Consider the following 9,935-nt stretch of genomic DNA (forward strand, 5'->3'; position numbering starts at 1 on the left):
GTTAAGGTTAAAGGGGAAGATGATTGGTTAGTGTTATCTCCAGGCATGATGGCTAATGAGGAAAATCCAACTTGATTACAGGAGGGTAAGACCACATTATCTTTAGTTTATGAGAGTTTTAGAAACACATTTCAAAGCAATTTATGACCAAATGTGTAAAATGATGATATTTAAAGCATTTATATGGACTCTCATGTGCAGAATGGTACTTTCATGTCCATTGAGCTGCCACTATGAGTAGACACACCAGGGGTTAAGTCAAGGGTTTGATCCCCTTGACCTCCCCTGGAGAGGAGAGAACTAACTCACATACATTGCCCTCTTACCTGGACCAACACCATGGTACATATATACACATACACATGTACACATGCACGCACACACACACACACACACACACACACACACACACACACACACACACAAAACCCTTCAAAATCCTTCCAGTAGAATTAATATCTCACCACAAAGCAGGGATATTTAGAACAGAAAGAAATGACAATATATTTTTGTGTTTGGTGAAGTTAACTCTTCTTTTTTCCCACTGAGGTTCATGTTCCCCAGGGAGTGATGGAGTGTTTTCCTCCCACTCCTGCTGGGGAAAGGAAAATTTATTCCTAAAGACATAGACATAGACAGGTGTAACTAAAAGTTTAGAAAAGGTTTATGTGCTGTTTTCAGTTCAAATCAGAGTCCTGTTTCCTTACACAGACACTCATACTTCTTTTGTTAACCCTTTTTATTTTCTTAACAGAGGTAATGCCTTTACAATTTAAATTGCTTATGTTTTCCCCTTTAGCACAACACATCATGTTAAATATTTCCCTTTATTGTTGCTGCATGGCCTATACAGGTTAGGATAGGTTTTTATTCCTATTCTCTAGCTCCTCTTTAGGGCAGACTGTGCCTCAAGACATTAGCCTTTGCTTGAAAGTGTTTTCTGCCTTCTACCCAGCTAGCTTCTTCTATCCCATCTATGACTTCACTAGCATCACACACACAGTGATTGCACTGATGCCTAATGAGTGATTTCTCACTGTGTATAACCAGTAGTTTTGATGCAATTCTGACATCTTGAAACCACCTTAATTAAGGAAGTACCTTTGGGTGTGGTGTTGATAGGACATTAGAGGTTTCTAAAATCTTTTTCCACTTATGGAATTATGAAACTTCATTTCTAACCTAGAATAATCCATGTCTGAACACAGTAAAGCAACAGGTAGTCTGTTCTGAGCCACCCAATTCTTTGGAAAGGAAGGAATACCAGCCATTAACACTTTTCTGTATGTTTCAGTTTTCTGGGAGACTCCACGGTTCAGTAGAAACACTGGTGGTGTAGTCGTTCCCCTCTGCTTAGCTCTCTTTATCTTCTCAGATAGTCATTCCTGAGCAACAACTTGTGATTAAAATTATTTGTATTACTTCGTTTTAAACAATGCATTCAAGTGATTTAGATATTTCACCAGGTTTATGTTCCATCAGAATAAGCCAGTTATTATTCATTTATGTGTACTATAAGTTTCCACACTCAGTCAGTAAATATAATTTTTAATTTAATGTTCTTTCTGCCACCAGGCTGTCAGAACTTTGATATCAGGACCACACCTTGAGGACATCCCTAACATTTGATTTAGTGAATATCACTTAGTTAATACTGTGTAGCATGTATTTAATTGTAATTTATGTTATTAGTCACTACTCTTAATGTTTCAGTAATTCTCTAAGTAAGTTCTCACAAACATGTATTTGATAATACCACCCATTATATTCTTAGATTCTTAGAAAATGAAATCCTAATTTTAGAAGGAAACATAATTATTGAAAGTCCGATGTAGTGTCTAAAGTTTGTATGCTTTGGATTTATAGTTTCTGGGCTTAGATTCAAAGACTAAATACTTTAGAAATATAGGTATTTGAAAAGACTTTTTAAATTGATTTTTAAAGCCTTAACTTCTTACTGTAGAACAGGAGTAATAATGAACTCCTCTTTCACATGCTTACACTAAGTCCTGAGACTTTCTCTGTGAAAGAGGCTGGCTTTCAACACATAGAGATCAGCCTGCCTCTACCTCCCAAGTGCTGCAATTAAAGGTGTGTGCCACCACCACCCAGCTCAGTTTGTGTTTGTAATCTAAATAAAGTCATTTCAACATATTCTATTTCCTTGTGACAAAACATCAAACCCTACAACTTACAATACTTAAATAGATTGCCATTTGCCTTTCAGTGTTATTTGACTAATCAGTCTATATTGAATCATGTTTCTCAATGTGTTAAGATTTATAGTATTCAATAATGTATTGAAGCTGTCTGCTTGTTCTCTTCATTGGACTTCTAGAGAAACACAGGAATTTCAGCTTTGTAATAAATGCCCATATACCCAGTTTCTGTTTGTTATTACTGTTTATTCGCTCATAAACATTTGTAACATCAGTTTTGGAATTACTTGGGTAAATTTTAAAAGATTAATGCTGTAAAATAAAATATATTTTAGATCAGTTAATGAAAATATGTTCATGAATAAAATAAAAGGTATGTTATATTAGATCAGTTAATGAAAATGCCAGGTGTTTAAAAATGTTATAGTCTTCTTTACATTTTTTTTTCTAATTCCTACCAATAAAGCAGTCTTCTTTCTTTATCCTTATTTTGGCTATTATTGAAAGCAGCTCAAAAGTAATGTGAATAAAAAGGTTTTTTTATTAAATAATAACATATTGGATTCAGAGTCCAGAGTGCTAACCATTACACAATGGAACCTCCTAATAATAACATATTGGAAAGACAGAAAATGATCTAAAATATTTTTTCCATTTTTAGGGTTTTTTAATTTAATTTTACATTCCAACCACAGTTCTCCCTTTCACCTTTCCTCCTGCAACCCCTCACCTCTCCCTAGCCCACCCCCAGGCCACTCCTCCTCATGAGTAAGGGTTCCCATGAGGAGTCAAAATAGTCTGGCCCAATATGTTGGTGCAGGACAGGCCTCTCTCCAATGCATTGAAATTGAGCATGGCATCCCACCATAGGAATTGAGCTTCAACAAGCTAGTTCCTATACCAGGTTTGTACTGTGGTCCTACTGCCAGTGGCTCCCTCTGACAGTCCAAGCTTCACAACTGTCTGCCACATATGGAGGGCCTAGTTCAGTCCCCTGGAGTTCCTACTGTTGTAGGTCTAGAGTTCATGAGTTTCCATAAGCTTAGTTCAGCTGTCTCTGTAGATTTCCCCATCATGATATTGATCTCCCTTGCTCATTTGTTCCCTCCTCCCTCTCTTTGCCTGGATTCCCAGGGCTTGGTTTGGTCTTGGTTGTGGATATCTGTGTCTGGTTCCATCAATTACTGGATGAGTCATCTATGATGATAGTTGGGTATGCATTAATCTGATTAGAGGGGTAGGCCTGTTAGGCATTCTCTCTACTATTGCTAGGAGTCTTAGTTAGAGTCTTCCTTGTGGGTTCTTGGGAGTTACTCTAGGACCAGGTTTCTCCCTAAGCCTATAGTGGCCTTCTCTATTAAGATAACTGTTTCATTGCTCTTCCACTGCATCCTTCCCTCCCCCACCCCTACCTCCTGCCCAGGCCATCTTATTCCCTTCTGTTCTCCTTTCCCCTCCACTTCCCCTTACCACCCTTTGCCCCAAGTTCACCCTGTAGATATCATGTAATTTCTCTTCCCCAGGTGATCCATATGTCCCTCTTAGGGTCCTCCTTGTTACCTGGCTTCTCTGGAGCTGCGGATCATAGTCTGGTTATACTTTGCTTTACATCTAATATCCACTTATAAGTGAATGCATACTGTGCTTGTCTTTCTGAGTCTGGGTTACCTCACTCAGGATGGTTTTTCCTAGTTCCATCCATTTGCCTGAAAATTTTATGAGGTCATAATATTTTACCACTGAGTAGTACTCTATTGTGTAAATGTACCACATTTTCCTTATCTATTCTTAGGTTGAGGGTCATCTAGGTTGTTTCCAGGTTCTGGCTATTTTGAATACCTACAAATTCCACTCCACCCCAATCCCACCCATTTGCTAGGACCTCAGTGGCTTCCTGGGACATAGACATCAATAAAATAAAATCTTAAATTGGAATAATAGCATCCTATAATTCTCAATTATTCTGATATTCATCAATTTCAAGGTGACAGTAATAATTTAATGCAGTAAACAATAAAGCCAAAATATCATAAAAGTGAATGGACTCAGTTTCAATCATATTGTACAACTGTCCTGACTCACTTGTCAATTCCAAATGAGTCTTATGTTCACGTAGTATTCAGACTGCTGGTTGTATTAATTATGAAAAAACGAGTAAGAAAAATGATGATGAGTCTCTAGTCAGCCTACCTTGAATTCACCTTATTTTGGTAGCTAGGAAGATTGGGCTTGCTGAGTACTTGTGTGAGAAAATGATATTAATATATCCTTAACAATACTTTGCTTAGAAGGAAATTATCTTCTTGGTGATCCTGACTAACTCTGACCCATATTCTTGCCCCTGACATATTTTTACTTTAGATCTAATTTTCCTAGCACCTTTTCACAAACTTGCCATGTTTTCATATAGTATACAATGGGGTTCATCAGAGGTGGGACGAGCAAGAACATGTCAGCAAATGAGGGTGGTGGCCATGGGTGACTTGTGCTTACCAAAGCAGTGCATGGATGCTAAAGCAATGATGAGCACCACATAGATTTCGGAGACACAGATATTGAGGGCTTTGAGGTGCTCTTAATGGAATCCAATTCCAATCACTATCTTCAGAATGAGCACATAGGAGACAGCAATGAACATACTGTCTAATGTCATACAAAGTGAAACACAGAAGCCATAGAAAAAGTTGACTATGTTGTCAGAATAGGCCAGCTTCATGTCATCCTGATGGTGACAATAGGAGTGAGAAAGAAGGTTTCTTCTGCAATATTCCAGTCTTTTCAGAGTGAAAGAAAATGGGATCACTAGGAGAATGCTTTTTAATGAGAAACACTAATTCTATTTTGGTAACTCAAGCACTGGTGAGAATAGAGTTGTACCCAAGAGGGTTGTGTATGGCCAAAAAGCAGTCAAAAGACATGATTAGTAGCACCAAGGACTCCATGTTTGTGGAGCCATGGATAAAGAATTCCTGAGCAAAGCAAGCATTTGGGGAGATTCCTGTGGCATTGAACACAGAGATCTGGAGCATGGTGGCCAGAGAGGAGAGGGACAGACCAAAGTCAAAGATGACAAGCATGGAATGGAAATAGAACATGGGTACATGGAGTGAGGGCTCAGTTCTGATCACAAAGAGAACGGTACAGTTGTTCAGCATGGCCACCAGGTACATGAGGCAGATGGGAATGAACAAGCTCCAGGCCTGAGATTCCAATCAGGAAGAAAGTGGTGACCACAATTTCTGAATAATTGAGAATGGATAAGATGGAAGACTTCAGAAGCATCTACTTAGAGACTTTAAGTGGTACTTCCAACATGAGCTTGTGGTGCTTATTCTCTCGGGCATATGCCCGAGAGACAGAAAATGCAGTTAAAAATGATGGCTCATGAAATTTTCAGGCAAATTGATGGACTTGGGGTAGGCTAGGGGGAAGGTGAAGGGAAGTGGGGGAGGCAAGGTGGGTGGGAGGAGGGGTGGGAAGGAGAACTGTGATTGGAATGTAAAATGAAATAAAAAAGTGAAAAACAAAACAAAACAATGAGATATTTCTTTTAAGTATACTGGGAGAGAGTTGGTATATATTAATTGTGAATAAGCATGTAATAATTGCCTCAGCCAATCCTGTGTCTCTGTTGCATATTTATGGAGAAAAATTAAGAGAAATAACTTGCAGATTGTTTCCTTTGCCATATCGAGTTGTGTTTATTTCTAGTGAAAAGATCATATACAATCAGGCTATACTCAGAATAATTCCTTATCATCTACTTGTGGCATAGAGGTCCTGGAGGAAGAGAGGGAGGTAGGGATGGAGAAAGGAATGAAGGAAAGACTGATGAGTGAGATAGATAGATAGATGATAGATAGATAGACAGACAGACAGACAGATAGATAGGAAAAGCACAATTAATCTTCTCTAATTTTAATGAAAATCCCTTTTCCTTGTAGGGAACCATATGTAAGACAATGATGTCATATATATTACATGTGTCATAGGATGATAAATTATTTCATTATACTCATGTACTAAATCCACAGATAGTGCCAAGGCTAGAGGCAAGGTCCTGACTACCAAGGGGGTGATGTTAGTACTCAAATTATTTTCTGACACCATAAGACTAGCAAATTTCCTTCAGCTATATAACATTTTCAAAGGCAACTGAATTAACAACACACTTCTGAGATATGTTCTTTGTTTATATAAGCTCATCAAGGAAAATTAATCTCCAATATATATAGAATACTTTAATACTTTTTCCCCTAAAGAATGTGAGGGCCTCTTTAAGTTGTAGGATTGCAAGGTCTGTATATAAGACTCATCACAACTGTATCACAAGCTTCTGTATTGTCATGTTGCAGGATATTCAATAATACCATAAACCCCAACTATGTGTTTCTGTTAATTAAATAAACCTTGGTTCAGAGGGCAGAGCCAGCAGCAAGTTGACTGGAACTAGCCTTAGAGACTCCAGAGAAACCAGGAATATGGATAGAGAGGTGCACAGGAAAGAGTAGGGCATGAAAGTAGAGTCTTGTGCTTCTTTTGGCTTGGGATGAGTGGAGAGAAATGTCGCTTACTGAATCTCCACCAAGAAGGAAGCTCAGATGGCTGCTTCTTATCCTCCCTGATCTAGCAAGTTTTCACTCCCACATCTGATTTCTGAGTCTTTGTTGGTAATGGAATGATAGAGAGTTAGTTTAAACCTACATATAGTGGCCACATTAGATCTGGATGCAGGACCAGAAGTCTCTCCAGGCCCAGGCCTAATTGGACCATGGGATTGCAGATGATAATTAAAATACCATCAGATTCATATGCAGTTGCTAACTGGACAGAAAAACATTACTGTTCCTTCTTTGTAATGAATCACTGAATACAAATCCTCTTCTAGGACACTTGAGCAACCTTCACATTATCTGGATATCTTCCACTTGCTCTCCCTTAAAGTGGTCCTTTATAGGACAGTATAAACTAGCTCCTCAGCTAGTACAGCTGGAGGAGCTCAGGAGTGCCTTGCTTCTCTGAAAGTCTTTGTTCTTGAACACTTCAAGCAGGAATCCTGTACTCCAGCTTCTACTTGTACTGTAACTATATTACAGCACCTCAAAGGTCTTGTGATTGTTGTGTGTGTGTGCTTTCCATGGTATCCAATAAGGTTGCTTAAAGAAGATCTGCTACCACAATGTCTTCATGACTGAGCACAGTTCCTGGTAAATAGTACACATCTGATTATTTTGAATAGGACACATCTCATCTTATTGAATAAGACACATTCCATCTTACTATATAGTACATATCCCATAATCCCATATTATTGAATAGACCACATCCTGTCTTATTGAATAACTAAACCATATTGATTTTCACTTCTTGAGAACCATCTGTGACTCTGAGCAGATAAAGATTAATGGTCACTTCCTTGAGCTAATAATTAGCCTAAATTCTTATCTATAAATAGCACATATATATATATATATATATATATATATATATATATATGAAAATACAGTTCCAGGATTGTTAATTAGTTTATCTTAACATATGAAATATATAAATACATGAGTGAGTTGATAAATACTACTATTTGTGTTTGCCTAGATACTAAATCTTGGAAAAGGGAAGAAATGTAACCTGTATTTAAAGGTATGGTTGGACAAGGATGTTCATAATGTTCACACATATGAGCCTCTCTAAATCTGGTATATCATTCAGTTTTTACATCAAAGCATTATTTTTGACATAAAATTTTGAAAATCGAAACCAAAGATCCACCAATTTCTCAACATATCATTATAAATATATATGAGAATAATATGTTTTTGAATTTGAAATTCATCAATTATGTCCTAATTTACATTTCATCTTAGTTAATATACTAAAATTACTTAAGTGGCAAAGAAATTGTGTTCTATTGTTGTGTACATAAATATTGATGCTGCTGTGAAGAATCTGACAAGAAAGGCTGTTGTCTTGAACTTTATTATGAGCAAGTTACACATTGTCTTTGAGAGCTTTTAGTCAGCACACATCATTTCAATATAATTGCTGACTAAAACAGGCCAAATGATGTAACACCAGTTGGGATTATTGGTGGTAAACCTCACCAAGGAATGCTTTAAGACAAAGGCATAAAATAAATTTCTGCCTAGAAAGACCAGGGAAAACAGCTAAGACATGGGCTGTATTTTAGTGTTCTGAGAGGGTAGAAAAGAGGGTAGATATTTTTAAAACAGACACATACACATACACACACACACACACATACACATACACACACGCACACACACACACACACATACAGATATAGAGAGACTGAGAAAGACAGAGAGAAGCAGACAGATAGACAGATATGAGAGAGATTGAGCTCTCTCACAACATTCTAGGCACTTTACATTTAAGTATTTTTGCTTTCTAATCAGTCTGTTGTAGTGGGATATTCACTTTGTCTCCTTCTGTGGCACTGACCACGCCCATTGGGGGGTGGAGCCATGGGCGGAAGTGACCTGTGGAAGGAGGTCGGAGGGGGCCAGGAAAGGCTCTGTCTTTCTGGCGTGACTCGGACAGGAGAGGATCGGGTTGAATTTCCTGGTGTTCATCTGTCTAGGTTGTAAGTTATTTCTCCCTGAATAAACATCTATTCGGCCTATTTGTTTATCCTGATCCTTATTTACCGCAATATCTGGTGTCAGGAGTGGGATTTACCTGGATTTTGCCCCCAGGCGGCAAGGATGTACTGACCTCAGAATGGAAAGCAGGATATGTGTTACGTTGGGGTAGGGATTTTGCATTTGTATCTACAGGAGAAGAAAAACTATGGATACCATCTAAGTTAATCAAGATCCGAGTTGAACAAGAGAAACATCTTAATGAAGAGAAATGACAAGTCATCCAACAAACTAGGTCCTATGAGGTGTGCGGAGGCCTCTCAAAGGTAGGGGAAGTGTTCTGTTCTTGTTTTTACAGGAAAACAGAGAAAACCTATCATCAAACAGCCAAAAGACAATGAACATGTAGGTGCCTATAGAAGAGAAGACAGCTCTTCAGAAACAATCACTTAAGGAAGCAGAATCTGATATATGGTAAAAAAAAAAAAAATATTTAATTGTAGTAAACTATTTCTATATAGAAATCTATTTCTCTCTACTATCTAGTATTCCTGAAGTCCCAAATTTTGTAAACCAATGCTGGCTTTGGAGTTGGATTTGGCTTTCCTTCTCTAAATTCAAGCATGTTGTTAAGATTAAATTCATGGTTTCTGCCTTAAATCAAGAAGCCAATTGGTGTAAGGCAGAAGAAAACAAAATCTGGGGACTCATATCTTATATGCAATTTTCTCTCTGAAATCCTAATTTTCTCACATACTTTTAATGCTTATTGTTGTCTTTCCCTAATGCATACCTTAAAACTTGAAAATTTTACTTTAATATTAATGTGTAACTTTTCCACAAGGAATAATAACGATTCCTAACAGCAGTCTTTGAACTCTCCGGAAAGAAGATGGGGCCCCACATCATCGTTTCCACTTGACTCAACCTGATGCATCGGAACTACAAACATCACCCTAAAACCGGTTTGAGACTGTTTTGCTCGAGACAACTCATGACTAGCTAGCTGTAATGGTGCACCTTTTTATTACACCCTGGCCAGTTTCAAATAGAACTACAGTCAAGAATTTTCTGCCACACAGTGACTAACTACATATGTCACAGCCAGTTCTGTTGAGAAATTTGGTTGCTAAAAATTTTCTTCCTACAGGATCCATTGGAGCAATCATCGTCC

At 37.9% G+C, this 9,935-nt stretch overlaps 1 pseudogene; it reads right to left on the minus strand.

Annotated features, from left to right (window-relative positions):
- Window positions 1-4,511: 4,511 nt before the first annotated feature.
- Window positions 4,512-5,441, minus strand: LOC127228048 (olfactory receptor 51A7-like; annotated as a pseudogene).
- Between the last annotated feature and the right edge of the window lie 4,494 nt (window positions 5,442-9,935).

Source organism: Phodopus roborovskii, unplaced genomic scaffold, assembly GCF_943737965.1.
Source record: "Phodopus roborovskii unplaced genomic scaffold, PHOROB, whole genome shotgun sequence".
Classification (NCBI taxonomy): Eukaryota; Metazoa; Chordata; class Mammalia; order Rodentia; family Cricetidae; genus Phodopus; species Phodopus roborovskii.